General features: G+C 41.8%; 1 protein-coding gene across 1 annotated transcript in view; it reads left to right on the top strand.

Moving 5' to 3' along the window:
• The first annotated feature begins 9,623 nt into the window (after positions 1 to 9,623).
• The window catches only part of fam222a (family with sequence similarity 222 member A), a 48,187-nt gene continuing 37,412 nt past the window's right edge, over positions 9,624 to 20,398 (top strand). The window contains exon 1 of the mRNA XM_040154306.1: positions 9,624 to 10,255. The gene's annotated coding sequence lies outside the window, so the exon portion shown is untranslated. The remainder of the gene's footprint in view (positions 10,256 to 20,398) is intronic.

Below are 20,398 nucleotides of genomic sequence, written 5' to 3'. Positions count from 1 at the left end.
ATAATTCATCAAGCTAAAGAAAGGCAGCTTTTTTGAGGTCACAGTTGAGTGAGGAGGAATGATGAAGATGGAAATATGAATGCTGAATAATGCAGTCAAGATCCTTCCTTAAAACAAAAAAAGGATTAAGAGAGGTAGAAAGAGTCAAAGGTTAGAGGCAGTTGTGGAGAAAGAGAAATGAGTCAGGTGGGTGTAAAAGAAAAATCTATGAAGGAACTGAAGCGTAGTGGAGACAGAACAGCTGTCAGTGCTGGACAGAGGTCAAGGTGTTATTATAATCCACATCCAGGACCAACAGTCTAGCTTGAACGTTCACCTCTGTCTGTGCACCTTTTAACCCGCAGCTGACATGCACACATGAAGCTGCAAATGGACATGTAAATGAACACCTGGATTCCTGAGACTTCTTGGGGTCCAGTCTCTTACATGACAATTTTAGCTGAACAAATACAAATCATTCTGAAAGCCAATTACTTCATGGTAAAATGGGAAATAGTCTATTTAATTTTTTACAAAGCAACCTCTAACTACAGCTAATTGCATGCTGCTTATTTCAGCTGGTTTCTCTTCCCTCGTGAGTTTACTGCATGTTTCATTCCCGCACTGGGGTTTCTGCTCCCAGGACCTCCGTTTTAGATCCTTCTCTGATCTCATTCATACTTTGTTCTTTGAGCTAAGATGTCTTGCTGGGGGGTTTTAACTAGCTTCCAACGCAGACTTTTAACCTGCTCTTTCATTCATGGTTATGTCCAAACCCTTTATGATCTACAATGTCTTGTCTTTCAGCTAATTTTTGTCAGACAACAGTGGGATTGAAGTGTCTATAGTCATTTTTTTTATATCAACATTGGTTCACACAACTACTTCTATGTGAAAGGTATCCTCTTAGTGATGAACCCAAAGATAATTATCACTACAACCTGCTGTTTCCTTTAGCATTACACAGCTTTTTTTAAAAGCGGCTTTCAGCTCATTGCTTTGGTTTTACAACCTGAAACTTTACTGTTTTTGTTTACTCCCACTGCTTTCATCAGCATTGTTTTCAGATGCAGCAGGCAGCTGTTTTCAGCAAAAACACTCTAAAAACCCACTTTGCACTAACATGTGCAGCACCAAGCGGCAGACAGACGAAGTTAACGACAAGCTGGTGAACATAGCGGAGCAATTTGCAGCAGAAGAGTCAGATCTTTCCCTCAGGAGTTGGTGGATGCCAAACCAGAGCAAAAAGGAGAGGAAATGCTAGACTTACACTCATTAGGTGGCACGACTTGCCATTAAGGCTAATGTAACTGTTATGTGTGTAAATAGGCAATTATTCAACTCAAACGTTAATATGTGTCTACAGCTTGTTTCTGCTGCCCCCAAATTCCCCCAAAAATCAGCTCTTGTTGGTTTAAAGTGAGACTATGTGATGGTAGTAGTGAAGAGTCATAAGTCAACCAACTGACTTAATAATGTCAGATCCACAGCAATATTTACGTATTTTACGTATGCTAAAATAAGCTAACAGTAGCCATCATAAGCTACTGGTCATACCATACCAAGTGAGATTAAACCCCCACTGAATTAAATTGATTTAAGGGGAAGACTGCATTATTTCTTCTTGCTCTAAATAACAGCCTTCTATATATTTGACAGTTTTCCAGTGAGAGGGCAAAAAATTCCTGTAAAAAAGGCAAACTCTTATGTAAAGGCTAAAAATAACAAGCTAGGAAAGCTTACATCATCACAGTCATCGCCATTATTGTAATCATTGTCATTATCATTATGTTTATATGCCTCCTGTAGTTAAAACTCCTGACTTTAAACTATAAATGTTGTTGTAATCTTTTCAGCTTCTCAATTCAGTTGCATTAAGGAAGATTTGTATAGAGTTAAGTAATTGGACCAAAGTAATTGGACCAAGAATCCAATGAGAGTTTCAGTGTGGTGATTGCTTCCAGGAGACAGCGATGCTCAAGTGTTGTGGAAAGGTTGTCTCTAATGTGATTAGCTGTCTGTTTCAAATTAAAAACAGGCCAATAATGTAACTAGGGACAAAGTATCCCATTGTCCTTAGCATCCCTACAAATATCCTCACTTTTCTGTTTCTTTCTTTACTTTGACAGCTTTTGTTCCGCCTTTCGTTTCCAGCCCTCGTCCTTTTAAGAGACAGACAGTAGAGAAGAGGTGAATGTGTGTGATTGTGTACTATGTGTGTGTGTGTATGTGTGTGTGTGTGTGTGTGTGTGTGTTTTGGGGTGCAGGGGGGGTGAAAGGAGGGAGCACTCAAATCCCAGTGGCTCTGGGGAGCTGTCAGAACTGATAGTGCTCTATCACTTGCGAACGGAGGTGCAAAATTGGGCAGAGCTGAGCACTTCGCGAAGCAGTGGATGATGGTCCCTCTGTCCATTGGAGCCTGACTGACTGAGATGGAGAGACATGGAAAGTGTTCAACCAGATGCCTTCACAACTTGAAATGAACAAGCCTAAGCAATTCAAAATGCAACACGAGGAATTCAGAATACAGTAACTTGCAACAGGGACAACATAATCCTCTGAATTTTCTCAAGTGTTTTATCCATTAACGCAAATAACTGACTCTGAAGCTATAAGGCTATTCGTTTTAATAGATGGAAAACTCTGCTAATTTACAATAGACCTACTTATAACATTAAAACGATATTTTGAATAATACCCTTATTCACTTCTTGCCGATAGTTAGATTGATACCACAGTCACGTCTATACGCTAACTATTTAGCTGGATTCAGGGAATGCATAGCTTTGCTTAGAAACTAGTCCAGCACATAACCAACCATAACACCACAACTTGTGTTTACACGCCAGTTTTTGTACTAAACAAGATATACTATAAAAAATTAGCTCTGGAGGTGGTGGTAGGCATATTGTGTTACCTTCAGACAGACCCAGGCTAGCTGTTTCCCTGTTTCCAGTTTTTATGCTAAGTAAGCTTACTGTCCCCAGACTTTAGCTTCTTACTAAACAGACAGACAGGTGAGAGTTACTGTTCTTCTCAACCAACTCTTGGCAGGAAAGTGTATTTCCCAACATGTCTAACTATTCCTATAATATATTTAGTTAATGGGAAGTTAGTAATCAGGAGTTCTGGTTCCAAACAACTTACTAATAATACACAGTGTACTACAATAACGTTGATAGTATATTTTTTGCAGTTACTATAAAAAAAAATAAAGTAATTATTTGGAAATGGTATAAGATAAACATCAAATGGACTCTGGAAAGCTGCTGTCAATTTTACACGTGGAACTTAACAGAGAGAAAGCGAAAATATTTTCCCAGAATGACAATGAAAACCATATCATAGTTGAGAGCTCTGGGAGAAGCTAGCAGCTGGATCTTGCGTTGGGATTGCTTTGTCAAACAAAGACTGTTTGATATGGTTGAAAACCCTCAAAAGACTAGTAAGTGGGCATTGATTGGGATGTTTTTTTCAAATTATTTTCCCAAAGTTTTAATGTATTTGTTTTTTGAAATACTCTTGCAGCTCTCTCACTGCTGTCCACTCTTTTTTTCAGCTGCAAGCAGCTCCTCCAGTTTTCGTTACATTCTGGGACAAAGTGTCCTTCAACTTCACACTCAAAAATCAAGTCAATCATTTTGTGTATGAGAAGTATACTCTAAGTTTTGAATATGCTAGTTTCTGTCACTTTTTTTGAACACATTACATACTTGAAATATGGTTATAATAAGTATGTAGTATCAAAGTAGGACATATTGAAGGGCTTCTGAAATTACAGTCACATTTTCAGAAGATTATGGTATCAAATAAGAGCAGTGATCAGAGAGCAGAGAGGAATAAGTACAGTGAAGGGTTAAAAATCTGATTTAAAATATACTTTCTTTCATGTCACAGTTGTTTTACACATATTGATTATATGCGATAGCCTGTGTTCAGCTGTTCTCTCAGGTGCATCTCTTTAAAGTAGGTTTTAACTAAAAAAAACACAAAGAAGCTCCTCACCTGTCACAGACACCAGTGCTAAGCTGACTCTGCATTGTATGGAGAGAGGGGAGATACAACATGTGAAGCTCTTAAACAACAGGAAGAATAGCTGTGTTCTTGGCAGCCCTGCCTTAACCAGCTGCTGTTAGGTGAAAAACAACAGCATAAATACACAATGTGTATGTTTGTGGTCACATGAAGGTTTCCTTGATAGACAGCAGCATCAGTTAAGTTGTTAATATTTTGTACTTTAGCTTTTGTTGGATGCTTCTGTTTTTTTTTTTAATTTTGATAGTATGATGGAAACACTTGGTGTAAAATTTGGATTGTCATTAGCACATTTGTATTACTTCATAAATAAAAGTGTGTCTTTTTTTGGCTCGACCGCAACAGCAGGGCCAACCTTATAAACGTGAATGTCGCTGACTGACTGACTGAGCAATGAAGTTACACCATTGGTCGCACAGCCAAGTGTCGGAGGTTCCCCACTGGCCGTTGCTCTTTCAAAATGAATTGGTGCCAACAGTTTTTGTTACGTCATTAGTGGGGGATTTACGGACAGCGTTGCCAACTTAGCGCCTTTGTCACTAGATTTACCAACTTTTCACATCCCTATAGCAAATTTTTCTTCACAAAAGAACCTAGCGACAAATCTAGCGACTTTTTGGACAAATCTTAGGTACTTTCCGTAGAAGAGAGTCACCAGTATTGCCCCGCGAGTGCAAAGTCGGGCACACCTCTCTCTCCGTCTCACTCAATTGACTGCACAGCCAATATAGCTTCTAACTTTCTCTCTTGAGTGAATTTTTTTTTTTTAAATGAAGCCGAAATCACAACACAGCCATTTTCTTTAACTTCTGTTTATGGTGATTTTGTCAGATGTAAAAAAAAAAAATCAAGATTTTAGCATCGCAGAGCAGCAGCTTGGAAATGGCTTGGAAGTGACTGCTGGTTAACATGTAGTCTTAATGGGCTGCATTTCAGTCACTATTTCATACTTGTTCTGACGACAGAAACAGAAAAACATGTAAATGAGAACAGCTTTTTTGCGAATTTGTCTGTATTAAATTACTGTATATGTGAGCACAGAGGGTGAAAGAGAAGCAAATAGATAAAAGGCTGTTCAGGCGCATACTAGGTTTTGACCTAGTCTTGGTAATATGCTGCAGCTAGCATAAAAGGTGCTGAGAAACACAATGAAAGGTGTTAAAAATGTTTTTTTTTCCTTACAGGGTAGTGACAGCTAGATGTAAGTACTTCTGCTTCAAAGCTTTCCAATTACTGAAACATAACGTCTTACATTAGATATAGCAAATACAAATAGTTTGGGCATCTCCTCCCATGCATCGTCAGTTTTTATGAGGAAAAAGGGAGAAACCCCGAGGTTTAACAGTTGTCACCACCCAAAAGCACAGTCATCCCAAACATTCAGGGCACCACATGACCTCAACTCAGCCTGTCTGCAAACAGCTTCTTGTGTGTACTCATGTGTGTCTCATGAAGATATCTCTGACTGGTCGCACACAGGAAAGCAGATGCTTTCTAGGGTTGATCCAAAACACTGCTGAAGAAAACAGCCTTCTAAGACATAAACAAGTGACAATCTTTGTGTCAAGTCAAGTCAGCTTCACTTAAACTGCACCTTGAATAAAAAAACAAGGTTAAAAAGCATAGAGAGGCACTCTCAACCAAAACTGTTCAGGAACACCTTGTCCTTTTTAAACAAAAACAAGTGAGAGTCACTTGATTTTTATTACACCTTGAACACAAAACACTGATACAGAGAACTTGACAAAGTTAAATTAAAGGAGGAAAAAACCCACAAAAAAATAGACCAAACTTATAAAAAGTGGGTGAAATATCACCGTCTTCACAATAGCAGGGCCATGGGAAAAAATGTGTCTGACTGTTTTTTCTTAAATACGAACCAAACACTTTTTTGAAGGTTTCTCCACAGCTGGGACCACAATAGCAAACACATAGCTCTCTTTCAGTTTCAGTGTAGACATGTGATTGCCAACAGCCACAGAGGAGACAGAGAGATGTTGTAAAGATACCAAAGTTCAGGAGTAACACCTCTTCATCTGGGTCTGTGTGGTTGCGCTGCCCTCTGATCTCTGTCCTGGCTTCCTCTCTTCTCAACAACATTGGGCTGTCAGTATAAAGTCTCTGGGGAGACATCTATTTGCCAATTGCTGAGACTTAAAATATTGCAAAAGATGCTTGTCTTGTCAAGCACTTTCAACAGTGGGATTGGATATATGCTTACTCATACAGTATTATTGTAGCCAACAGCCTTTTACTTCACACTGAATAAACCGAGAATGGCCTACCGTTGTGCTTACAGCAGTAAAAAATGGGGGTCAGCTAAGTTATACTCATTTAAAATGTTGATATTGTCAACAGGACAGAGAAGTCCTGGTTTTAACTGGTGTCTTGGTTTATATGATGGTTTTAGTTTCAGGCCCCTCGCTCTTTCACTAAGCTCACTGCTTTCATGTTGATCTCTTCTTGCTTCTGTCAAATACATTTAACGCAACACTATGGAGACTCAACTCCGCATAGTGCTGGTGTCATCCTTGCAACATTATCCTCTCTTATCAAGCCTTTCGTCTGCCGCCTTCTTCTGTTTGATACTTCACGCTCTCGCTCCCAGTCTAGTCTACTCTTCCTCCCTGCCACCTCTGGCTGCCCCCGTTCTCATCCTCCACCTCTGTGTCCTCTAACCACTTGACACCTTTTCAGATTCATCCCCATCATTTGGCAGACAGCGTGCATTTCACCCGGAGGGCACAATGCAGCGATCTTCACGAATCAATGGCAAATAAATCAATGCTATCTCTTTTTTCCATGCCTCCGCTGCCATCGATTTTTTTTTCCTGTTACTTTGCTGTTTGTGGAGACTTAAACTTTGCTCAATTAAACTGGGTCCACTTTCAGGAACAAATTGTAACAGCGGAAGGCTTTCAGCTCGAAGACAGTCACTAATGTTAGTTCTGGATGGGGCGTACAAGAGCTTTATTTATGAGATACCCTATTCAAACAGAAGCTGCAATTGGTTTTTACTGAAGCCGAACCTGGATTTATTGGTATTGTGAAGCCCTCTTTCAGATGAGGCATGCCAAAAGCTTGCCTTGATAGTGAGGTCTTTCATTTTGAACCAGAGCTAATACCTTAAACAGAGACAAAGCAAATATCCTTTGATCATATTTACTAAGAGAGAAGGAGGCCCAATTAGCATTTGAATAACCCTTGCTTTGGTGTTTTAGTTAAATGCTCATAGGTTTCTTGGCAGGGAAATATCAAATATGATTTCATATCTAATCTCCAGGCTCTAGATCCTGTCATTGGGAATGATTTCTGGGAAATGCACTGTCTCAGACATATTATTTTGAAAACTACATTTAATAGAGGCCACAGAAAATTATCCACTGTGATATTTCTCTAGTCTCCCCCATAAATAATTCATTGTTTTTATGTGCCCTCATACTGCCTTGGGGATTGGAACAGCTGAGTGTTTTCACAACGTATTTGTGTCCAATCTTCTGCGTATTGGGCGTACTCTAATCACACCACAGTAAACATGCCTTGAATGTTTGTTGAGTCATCTGCTTATCAGCTAATCAAATGGCTTATTTGCCTGCTTGCATGCCTCACAGGAGCACAACACAGCTCTGGTTGAGTATATTTCAATTAATTGTTCATCGGTTTGATTGACTCTGCAGCCACATGATGTAGGTGATATGATTGAACTCCACAGGCTTTAATGTATGCTCTGTAAGTCCACTGCAGCAGTGAGGGTGGAGATGTGACTGGAGCTAATACGTTTAAGAGTTTGACTAAGTGAAGTGTTCCATTGTTCTCAAAATTTGACCTCTCTGAGAGCAACTGTTCACTGTTTTATTATTTGTCATGTAGTTGTAAGACCGCATAAAAGATACTACATGTACATACAGTATGTGCCTATTCTTCTGTGAAAGAACTAGCATGAAAGTGCAAGTCATAGAGAGTATTTCAAAGGCAGAAGCCAGGACAGCGACATGGAGCTGCCAGGGATTGGTGAGCAATCAGATAGGGCAGAATTGATGACCTGGCTCAGGATGGATTTCTTGGAGCGGGCTGCCAGACCGAGGTAATACTTTCAGGCTCTTATCAGCACTGGCATAAGCTGAGTGCTGCATCACCCACTTCCCAGCGTCAGCTTATTATGAGAGTCCATGATGTGTGATTGCTTGTAGTACCGCCTTTGTGTGTCCTGGGGTCTGTGTGCACCGGACACAGTTGGCAAGAAGAATAAGAATACTAAGGGTCTCTGTCAAAGCAGACCCTCCGCTTTCTCACTGTTGAAATGGCATTTTGCGAAAACTGGTCATTTGTAAGGTTTCACGAGACTCATATAAGCTGGAGGCGTCAGTGATGGAATCCTGCAAAGTAATGCAACCACTGATATGCCATACTTCTTCAGATTGTCTTGCTGAGAAATATTTAGGTAATTTAACACTTGAGGTAATCAGTAGACGCAGAGTACACAATGTATGTGGGTGAGTGACCCAATGCAGCTTATGAGTGTTGTTGCTAGAAATGAGCAGTGTTAAAGAGCATTGCACCCATTATAATTCAAGACAAAAATGTCTACAATGTATCGGAATAGATCACTGAATAAATCTGCACTCATAAAATACAATCAACTTTGTGTCTCCAAAGTTTCTCCTTTTGACTCTTGATATTATAAACTGATTATAGCAAGGTTTATTATCTGTATGTAATATTTGTCCTATAGGAGTTTCAAACCCATTCAGTTAAATAGCATTTTCAAGTCATCACTTCTTAAACAATAGATTCATTTAGCATGCTAATCTCGTTTTATTTTATTCAGATTGCATAATAATACTTTATTTCTCCCTGCAGACCAGCTGCAGAGCATCATTCCTGCAGCTTGAAGTGATTCAGTGTGTTGCTCAAGGGCACTTCTCTGCCTGCAGGTTTGAGCCCGGGTCGTCCTATTAAAAGATGGAGTCTTTAACCTTTAACTAGGCTGCTGAAATAAAAAAGCTGAAACGCTGTAAAAGATAAAAGAATGATTAAAGATCTCAATCTGCATTCTGCCACGGCAATTTATATCAGAGCTTTTCTTTTTTCTTCTCTTTTTTTCTTTTTCCGCGAATAAACAACGTGGTTTCAGACGCTTGGACGCCGAGCATCTCTATGGTAACAGTCCTCAATTACTGATGATTGGCCAACCCGTGGGAATGTTTCTATTCCCTCAGCGCCGTGATTGGTCGGTGGGCGGTCTGTGCAATCTGACAGTCTGCAGCGTTCCGGGTTATTGTCAGTCTCGGCAGCTCGGCACAAGGGCAGGACCACAACCCGGAGCTGCCTGAAGCAGCTAGCTCTTTATTCAGACTTAACCGTTTCTTATTTGGTTGATACACCAAAGAGAGCATCCCGGAGCTTTGCCATCGAGGTTACTCCACAGCCTCAGCTGGAAATCTGAGTCTGAATCGGGAGGCAAGACATCTGAGAGAGAGGGCTGCCGACACCACGGAGAAAGTGACGGACGGAACAGAGCCTGATCACCGGGATTTTTTTTTTATTTTTTTTATTTTTTTCTTTTTTTTAATACATCGCATCGCATCAGTTTAGGATATTTCAGGCAGCTGCTTTGGCCCAGCCTTGATTTCTTTCAGGGTACCTTCACACAATATTGGCTAGATAATATAACTAACATTTGCATGATACATTTCACATAAGGTCGTCTATACTGAGCAGGCGGACCACTTTAAACCCATGCGTAACAGCGGAGGATTTTGGAATACTGCGTAGCAGTTCAACCATCCGGTCTTGCGATTAACAGCTCTGTTATTTTGGAAATACCTACAAGCGAAAAGAGGAGCAAAAAGGACCTTTTACTTCGTGCCGGAGGCTAAACGTTGAATACCCGAAGCGCACTCGGTGCGCAATCCTTCTGAGGACGCTCCTGAAATTGCCGACCTGCGCTTTTGCCCTCGACAAAAATTGGCAAGCCGAGTCGGGGAAAAAAAGGCAAAGCTTATTAACTTTGCATGCTAGAAGCTAGAGTGTGGAATCTAATTCGCAGGGTTACCGGCATATTTGCATACCATCGGAAGAGGATAAACTTAATCAGCATTTGACATCGACAAAGCGGCTGCTGGATTTTGGAGAACAGAATGAATCCTTTTTAATTTGGACCACAGAAGTATTAGGCAGATTGCTCAGTGAATGCTACAATCTGCATGGAGTTCTAGTCTGCACTACGGAGCAATTTATGGTAAATATATTTCCAATATCTGTTTCTCTGAGTCTTGCCGATTTTGAATGTTTCGGGCCATCCTTTGCAACCATTAACGTAGTTCCCGTCAGAGCCTCGCTGAAGCCTTTCGGGGTGGTAAATAGAGAAGCGGCAGAGAATAAGGATTGTTTGTAAATGCATCATTTTCCAAAGGTGCTGCTCACGCAGCGATGTCTCAGATTTACACCCTTTGTTTCCATGCGTGACCCACAGTAAAGGAAGTGTTGTAAAAATCGACTTGTTAGAGAGCCGCTCCCGAAAGGCTTTAGGAACCGCTTTGATGTGTAATATTGGTCTTTTCAAGTATGGGTAGCAATTAAGTGTATTGTCGAGGGTATTGCACCGCAGGCACCGCAGTCTGGAATGTGTGGCAGCCCTACTGGAGGAGTTCCGACTCCGAGCGAAAGGTGCGAATTTCTCATCTGTACGCCCCCGTGCGTCAGTGCGTGCGGGGAGGGTGACTGTAGCGTCTGCTGCAATTAGTGATTTTTCGCCCCGGGGTGTTAATGATATACAGTCTCTTTTTATAGCGTGCCTGCATTTTGCGAGCGGCTCCTGTCAGCGAGCTCGCGAAATTCACCGGCGACGCTGTAAAACTTTTCACTCCGTGCTCGGCGACACGGACGGCGCTCTGTGCTGCATTGGGGTCTGGAGGCAATTTGTCATTGTCCTGTGAAATCATCAGCAGATTTCGTCCTCATCAGCCCAAGGCTCGGTCGCAAATAGAAAGAGTCGGGTTGTCTTTAGCGTAGCTGAAGTTCGTGTTTGATCTGAATGTGAATGTTGGCTCACAAAGTTTCGTCTGTTTCCGAGTCCCGTGAACTTTGAGCCCTCTGGGTTGCTTTGCAGTATTTAGCTCCGTCGCGCACGCTGCACCTAAATGAGCCCGCACCTTGTGCTGACCGTGCAGTGAAAAAGCCGCACACAGTATGTTTTATCATTCGACTGCGAGCATCCTCAAAATTGATCTTCCTCGCCAGCTCCAGTCACTCTCTCTCTCTCCAGCAGCCCCGCAGACAGGCAGCTTGCTGAATGTAATATGGGCCCCTACAGCAGGGCAGGCGCCTCCACAGTCAGGGCACCTGCCATAGAGCCTTCCTGGCTGTATTGAATAAAACATCCAGTGATGTATGAGGCAGGGGCTGCACCCAAGGGGGCAGAACTGCCTCATTTACTTCCTCCACTCTGCGCCCATGACCTGCTGAGCAAATTGTGCTCATATTAGCTCTGCGGCTGCTCCTCACCTAAACAAATAGTCTTCCCAGCATAATTCTTGCTTTAACTCAACATGATGGTTGGACAAGGCAGGAGAGAACGAAATGGCAGAAAAGCTTTAATATCTAGGTCACTGAATTACCTTTTGGAGTTTGTGGCTCTTGTTTTGCGCCTTAATTTTCTGGCTTGCTGTTAGATTTCTGTTTTTCCTGTAACATTGGAACTCCAAGTGTCCTGCTGCAGGCTCAAGACTACTCACATTTCATTCCTCTCGCTTTCGACATGTTTCCTGTTGCTCTCCACTCTCAACTGTCTAACAAAAGCTAAACTCCACAATATAACCTTAAAAATTATTAGCTCTTTGTAGGTTGAAAACATGTCTTAGTGTTGCATAAATGTTGATCACACAAGCAGTTCATTTTACTCTTCCTTGCTTGCTGATGAAATTTAAAAAAAAACCTAAATGACTAAAGTAAAATCTGATCTGCTGGGCTCATTTTTACTGCCAACAGTTTGAAAGTGAGGAACATATTTTAGCATTGTATTAACAAAAGTAATACACTAAGAGAAGCCTGGCATTTTATCAATTTGCAACTTAAATTGCATATCAGTTTGATTGATTGATAGCGTTTGGGTTCCTTACTGTATTCCTTGCTTATTAAAGTGCCTGCCTGACGTGAATAAGTGAGCTCCACTCATGAATATCGTTAAAGTCACTGAAGTTTAATTTCCTGCGCTGTGTATTAATCTTTTTTAATCCCTGCATGGCTTGATTGTCTCAACACCTACCCAGAGGCAGCAAAACTCATTTTGGAACTTAAGATGACTAAAATAGTAGATACGTGTGTGTGTGTGTGTGTGTGTGTGTGTGTGTGTGTGTGTGTGTGTGTGTGTGTGTGTGTGTGTGTGTGTGTGTGTGTGTGTGTGCGTGTTACCAAAGATCTACCCACCTCTGAAGTGTCTAAGCTATGCGTGTCCATTCTTGTGTGGACTTTATTGCTTTTTTTTCCACACAAATGAAATAACATTTTGAAAACAGATTTACTGTGCACAGACTCCATTTATAGAATAATATACTGTAGATGGAAATAATCCTGAAAAAACATTTTCTTCTCCTGTCAAAGAAGAGAAAAGACAGCCCTTTCTAGATTAGCTGATATCCTACAAAAGCATGAAGCCTCCTACTTGGAAATACCTTAGACACTTGAAGGAACATGAATGTTTTCTCTCAAAGCCATGTCACCAGCAGCTCATTAGGTAACTGATCAAAGTGTTTCTTATCAAGAAAAGTCTCTAACAGTCCTTGTTTTAACACTTTTCATGTGCAGGCAAACAGAAACGACGTGCCCTTTCTTGTACTTAGTAGTATTACATGATTTAATATAAACTCTGATGTCCCTGCAGCCAGATTTTTTTCTTGCACATCAGTACCCGGGCTGTGGAGACAGAGCATGAAAAGTAAAAACATAAAACAAAAAACATTACACACAAATGATTGTGTAGAAACAAACACACCCTTCAGCCATTGAGTGTAAATGAAGGGAGGTGAAAGTGATGTTCAGTTTCCAGTGGAGATGGTGGTGATGATGAGATTTGACATTAAATGTACAGGCAGGGTCAGCGGCGATGGTTCTGTTGGTGTATTTGGCATTAGAGTTTGCAGGTAGCACTACCATTACTTCATGCTTGACATTTTTGCCTTGTTGTAGTCTGCTAGAATACATCAAACTGCATACTATATCTATTTTAGCACCGGATCATTGACTCGCGGTCTTATTAACTGTACTGACAAAGTCAAAGGAGCAGCTCTCATTTTCTGCCCGGTCTGTTGATCTTTCCAACATGATAGGGTCAAATACTCACACACAGACTCTTTTAAATGGTTCAGGGTCACTCCTGGCAAAAGACTGGTTCTCAGGATGCAGTATTTTATATACAGTATGAGAAAAAACGGCTTTCCCATGATGTTGACCTGGTGCAAATGAATCACATCGTGGCACTTTTATGAATACTGGTTCAAGCGTGTGATGCCTGAATGAGATTCCACTTATGCATTATAATAATTAATTTTGAGTCACACAAAAGAATACAAAAAAATTCTTAAGTTTACTGAGATTTGGCAGTAATTGTGTACAAATTTGACACACAGTGTGGCCTTTTTTTAATCAACAGGAGCTTAAGCATGTTTTTATTTGATGTAAAGTACCAACAAAAAAATAGACTACAGGCAGGTGATTGCATACATGAACCCCTGCAGGGTTTCTGATGAGTGGTATACGTCTGTGTAGTTCTCTGCTCATTACTCCACAGACGATTTCCTTTTATTTTGGTTGCAGTAAAAGGTTTACCTGACCACTGCTCTGCTCATGTGGTCAGATCCACTGCGATGGCAGGCGCTGGCACCTCTTCGTCAGGGTGATCTGCGGCTACTTAGTGCATGACGGACAGTGATGATCCTCCAACGTCGTCCCTCACTTCCCCTCTCACCCTCTTTCAGGTTGAATGGAAGTCACGTCTCTCCACTCTCACCTTGAGGTTAATGTATAGCCTTTAATTTGTAAAGGTTACGGTGGTTAGTCCATTTTTTTTTTTATTAAATGCTCTTGTGCATGTGAAATATAATCAGCAGGAACTGTGCAATTTATATGCGGTTAATGAATACACTAGTATGGAGAGCCTGAGTGCTTTGCAGTTTATAGTTTGCTTCATGACCCAGCCAGAAAGTGAGGGGAGGCATGCTCCTTCCAAAGTGTTCTTGGGGGAAGAAAGAGAATAAAGCAAATCTGACAAGCTCTCCAACAGTGAATTTGCTCTCCTTAAAAACAATGCCGCTCTTGCCTTCCTCATGGTCACATTGATTTGTTCTGGGTGACAATGCAGGCTGCTGTGAAATCACCCCAGTGCCATTGATCTCAAGGAGAGGAGGAGGAGAGGAGGAGGAGAGGGAATGAGAGCCTGGCGACAGTGAGCAACATGGGAAAATCCTCAGCGTGCCCTCTTCATCCTTAACCAGTAATAAAATGAACGAGTTGGTTACTATCAGATCAGCTCCCGCTGTACTTCTTTAGCCACTGTATCACAGTCTAGTCGTCGCTTTGATTTGTTTTGGAGGCCCATACATGCTGTTTGATTTGCTATTGTGCCTCGCCATGTTTCACATTATCAGCTGAACTCTTTATTGCCACTGTTTTCCATGCCAGAAGCAAGGCTGTTTTATCTCATGCAGGCCTCTGATTAATCTCTCCCTCTATGCTGGTGTACTTTAATCTTGAATGGGAGATATCTGATTCTCCTCGGCTATTGAGGAAGATCAAACTTTAATGGAACAAGGAACTGCACATCATCGTAATCTCCATCTCCCTGCATTTTGGTTGACTGCTTTCCCTCGGGCTTTGTAGCTTTCTGCAGAAGCAGGAAATACATCAGACAGATAAGATGTTTTCTCTTCATGCTTTGGTAATTTATTCCCTGTTGACAATGGCCACCACTATACATCTCTGCTGTTTGATTACCTGGGTGAAGAAACAGCGGGTAAAAGCAGGGCAATTGATTGACACTTACAAATGGCTGTCCTGTATGACCTAAATGTATGCAACCTTTCCAGAAGCTTTAATTGGGGTTTCTTCACAGTTCAGTCCATCCACAGGAAAATGTGCTAGCCCTCTCCCTATTTATTGACATGTGAGAGATGGAGCCATGTGTGACCTACGTCATCTATCTATAATCGCCTAAGGAGAGATATGTTAGCGGCATGGATGTATCAAGGTTCAATGCCTTTGATTACACTACAGTCAATCCAGGAATTAGCTATTGACTGCTATTTTCTCCATTCAGTTCCTCCATATCACTGAATAACAGTGCAAATTATGCTGACCAGCATCCAGACTGTGACTGGTTAGATGCATATTGTCGCAAATGGATAACACTTATGGGGTGTCACACCTCCCACAGACGGTTTGTGTCTCTGACAAAAAGAAGCTATTACCCAATTCTAAGGCAGTTGCAGTACGGTAATGAAATTTCCACTGACTGGAGAAAACAATGTTGTCTGGTCTGGATTGTAATTGCTGAAGCCCGTTCACCATTTTCCTGAGTTCAGCATGAATGCAACACGATTTAATAAAAATTCTGGAGATTTTTATCATTTATTGCCAGGACTGGCAGCCACATCAGGGAGAGTAAGCTGAGGCTTGCACAGATAAAACTCATTCAATTTACTTGTTGAATTTTAACCACGCTGGAGACCATTTACAAGAGAGCCATATGACCCATAGAGAAACATCTCTGTGTTTGTATAGGGCATGTGCAGGTCACCTATATTGTTAATATAAAGCCACCATTTCCTTAATCTAAATGGACGAGTCGCCAGGAATTTCTGTCATTTTCTCCCATGTTATTATTTGTGTCAAGAAAAGGTTGAAAATCTGTGGGATATTAGGTCCTGAGGCCAAAGAGCTTCTGTGTGCCTGCCTCTACTGACATACAAAAACATAGGAAAACTGACATGAGGACATGTATGGACACACACACACTCACAGACACAGACACACACACACACACACACACACACACACTCCTAGCCCTGTTTTATTACCTCCTGCCTGCTGCTGGAATTGCTTTCCTCCCTCGAGTGAGCCAGGCAAAGCCGGCTTTATTGTGTTAACCTATTTGTGTGTCAAGAGCGATTGCAGCGTTCTTTATCTCTGTTTGTATTCGGACGGGGAGACGGAGGGAGAGAGAGAGAGAGAGAGAGGGGGAGCGAGTAAGAGGAGAGAGAGAGTGGTGGAGGAAAGGAGGGAGGGGGTTTTGCACAGGAGCCAGGCGAGCCACCGGAGTTAGACGGATGGCCGGTCACCTCGCTCCACTCTGGAGGATAATGAGTGGTTGCTTAGCAATAACCCACCCCCACCCACTTCCAGACTTGCATCCAGAGTAATCACTTTTTTCCTCTAAAAGATTTCATATATAATTATAAGCCCACTGCCAGCCTTTGATATCTGCCTGATGGGTCTTTTCATTTATTTATCAGAGTGGGTTGAGGGTGCGAGCTGGAATTGGAGATTTTGGTGTCAGGGTGCTTATCTATTCCTGGTTATTGTAGGTTACAGAACTGTGCATGCGTGTGTTTGTCAGCATGTGTTTATATCTGCTTTGTGTTGAGCAGTTGGTGGAATTTGACCGGGATTACGACTAGGCCAAAGATACATTTCCTGCTAGATAGCTGCGGCTGTACAACCTTTGACCTATGTAATGCTGCAGTGGAAACATTGTACTCAAATAGATGCAGCCACACAAGAACACACATTCGCATATTCACTTTATGTTGGGCGACCAAGGGCTTTGAGTGCTTCTTGTGAGCTCTTAGTTTTATTAACATTTTTATTGAGTTGAACAAATTGCTGACCTTTTGTGGCATAATGAATAGCCCGGCCTGCTTAGGAAAAATAAGAGTTTTGGCAGAAGTGACTGGCATCAATCCAAGCTGTTTAACTCATGATTTACAGTGTGTTTATTCAGCAGGTGAAAACATTTAATACTGCTGAGTGTTTTCCAACATTTCAATTCTTTTTCAACTGTTTTCTTTTTTTTTCTTTTTTTTTTCTTCAAATCTCAGTCCCGAGTCAGGAAGATAATCTATAGGCTTACTTTAATCAGGCGCTGTTCTCCTGCAGGTCTCTATAATTTTAGGTAACTGTGTTCTTAATTGGTAGGATGAAGGTATGATATCGGAACATGACCCCAATTTAAACTGCCTTTCATCACCAGCAGTCACTGATGTTGGCACAAAGTCCAGAGTGGTTTTAATGCTCAGCCAATTATCCTCTCTGCTTTTGAAAATGGATTTTTTTCCTTCCCTCTTTTATGAAGAAGTAAAAAAATTAACTTAAAATTCCCTGTGAAGTTCATATTAAACTTTTACTTGTTTGATGATGAACAGTTGCGGCTGCTCAAGCAGACCACACAGATCAAATTAAATGTTTTGACTTATTCCAGTAGAGCCAGTTGGTGTTGCATTAGACTGTTCATTTTTGGAAAGACAAATTACAATTTACAAAAAAAAAAATCTTTTTTTTTTTTTTATTGGAGCTTCTTTAAATGATGTCAGCCTTGTCTGATATTTACCCATCTGTGCTCTCTCCATATCCTGTTTGGTGCCATCTTTCCCTATCCAGGCTCATGCTCCATTGCTAAAAGTGACAGCTCTGCACGTCCTGGGAACTTCATACAGATAAACTAAACATACAGCACTATCCCCCACCCCCCTCTCCGTGGCATGCTTCTGTGGCTGCGTCTATAGGAACAGCTGTCCAGCTGTCACCGCAGCAAGCCAGTCAGCCGCTCTCCAAGGCAACATCTGTAGAGACTGAATGCACAAGGGCAGCCTGCCATTCTCTGCTCGTCCTGAAAGACCGTGGAAGTGTGTCAGGCCTTTTGGCTGCACATTATCACTGACCACATCAACCATATCACTGGTTTTTGATTGAATGTTATCTGCTCCTGTGCCACTTAAATAAGCTCTGCGAGGCATCAAACTGTTATTTTTTTGTCACCAACTTACAGCGATCTGTTACTGAAGCGATTCATTATATCACAACACTTCTTAAAAACAAAACGTTTGACTGTACAGCCAAAAAAAAAAACCCACACACACCACATTATTGTATCCATTAATAGCCATCTGTCTCTGCATGGATGTGTGTGTGTGTGTGTGTGTGTGTGTGTGTGTGTGTGTCAGTGTAAACAAAATCCCAGCGAGCAAGGTGCAATGGCCTGGAACTGACGAGAACCCACTGGGAGAGTCTCTCCTTGATGTAGCCCCCCCACTCCTGCTCCCCCTCCCCACCGTCTTTTGCTCCTGGCAGTGGAGCGACAGTGAGGCGGGCGATGGGGGGGCACAGAGCCGTATGAGTCGGGAGATGAACAGAGCTGCGGTCCCCTCTGTCAGCCACGAACTAGGATCAGGGAGATCGCATGGGACTCTCTCCTGGGATGAGCAAAGGGAAGAGGGGAGAAAGCAGCTGTTCAGAGTTTTTCTCTTACTTCTTCAACAACTCAATTGTGGTTTTAATTTTTTGTTTTTGTTTTTGGTTTTTTTTAGTTTTTTTCTTTCGTCTTCTGTCGTCTTGTTTGAGACTTTCATTAGCTTCTGTAATGCTTTTGTTCGTTGGGTTTGTTTTTAAAGGAGGAAACGCTTAATTGTCGCAGCAGACATGGATGAGATGAAAATTTGCACTTTGAAAGTATAATCATTCCTGTGCCTCCTCTTGGATGTTTTGAGGAACTATTAAAGGACTTGATTTCTTCATCAGTCCTCTTGATAACCGAGGGCCTCTCAGGCATACTGCGTCTCTCCCCAAAGACAGCTGCAGACTCATACAGGCTCTGGGCGAAGTCTGATGGATCCTGTTTACTGGAGCTGAGAGAATGCCTGGGTATCTCAAATTAAGTGTCACTTAAAGCTTGTCTTTTAGTCAGCTTTCCATTTTGTTCCCCCATCTCTAGTGACAGCACTTTGCTGCCAATTGTAACAGGGTTTTAGAGGAAGACATTTGGTGATTGCACATTCTCTCATGATTGAGGGGTAAAGCCAGAAACGCGAGGCAAAACCAAATTCCATATGGCTGCAGTGAAATCTTTCCACCCATAGTGAGTTACACTCAAACAGCCCCTGTCCTGATGACAGGGAAATCGCCTGCTCATGACTTATCGTTTTATCATTCAAATTTACCCCATTGATGCTTGCTGCCGTGATTGACAGCTGGGCTTGAAAGCCACAGCTATCTCAATTGAGCTGCGGCAGCCAGTTGGTAACCGTGACAATGGGCTCTCCTCTTTGCCTTGTTTCCACACTTTTTTCTTCTGTCACAGAAACCTCACTGATTGCTTCTCTGCCAGGACAGCATCCTATTAATCTTTTAAATAAGGGCCACAGCCCAGCAGTATTGTTTGCAGGAAAAACCGAGAGGACCTTGTGAGACCACACTGAAAAGTAAAAAGGGGGCAACAGGGCCTGTATCTGTCTCATTGTGGCAGGAAAGCTGAGCCTTCTTAAAACCAGCAATATTAGAAATCTGCTGTGCTCTAGCTGCTGTGGAGATAGATGGTGTTGAGGTCTGTACATAACCAGCGCTTTCTGGCCCCACCTGATAACTCTGTGGGCTTTCTTGTCTTCCGCCACTCTCGGCTTTGCTCTCCAGGTGCATTCTGTGCTTTCATCTGCATCGTGGCACTCTGAGTAAAAGCCTCTGTGTTTATGGCCATTTTGTTTTTCTGTGCACTTATTGATCCCTTTCAGCGTGGTTGGAATACAGTTTTTTTTTTTTTTTTTTTCTCAATTTCTTGGCTCAAACAGCACAATAGCGGCATATTTTGAAATGGCAAACCATTGATGGCTTGTGATGTGACCTAGGGAAGCAAGAATAACAGCTCAACCCGTTGTCCCTCTGTACTTAGCTGACAATGTTTTTGAAGGACACACAAACATGAATCAAATAACGGTGTCCTTGAACAAACATATGTTTCTTACAACCCAGAAAAGCTCTAAACTCTGTCTTGAAAAGGCTTTCTGCACTCTTATTTCATGGAAAAGGCTTTTGCATTTAATTAGATCTGATTTGTGAACATTTCCCAAGTACAAGGAAGTCTTTTTTGAGTCTCTGTACTTTCTTGTTAAGTGGTTGTTAATGGAGAATCGCAGCAATGCTCTTCAGACCTTCTGCTTTTGTAATGAGTGCCTTCCTGTGCAGAAAAGCCCCGTAAACTAAACCTTTCAGGGATGGGGAACATGTGGTGGCAGTATTTGGCATCTCAGGAGCAGGGATGTTTATGCCATATAAAGATAGAATTTATTGGATCATTGCAAACCTTCCTCATGTCTTTGTCTCCTCTCTGGCCATGGAAACCCAG

Source organism: Xiphias gladius, chromosome 19 (assembly GCF_016859285.1).
Source record: "Xiphias gladius isolate SHS-SW01 ecotype Sanya breed wild chromosome 19, ASM1685928v1, whole genome shotgun sequence".
Lineage (NCBI taxonomy): Eukaryota > Metazoa > Chordata > Actinopteri > Istiophoriformes > Xiphiidae > Xiphias > Xiphias gladius.
Note: the sequence above shows the minus strand (reverse complement) of the source record. Positions and strands in the feature narration are given on the sequence as shown.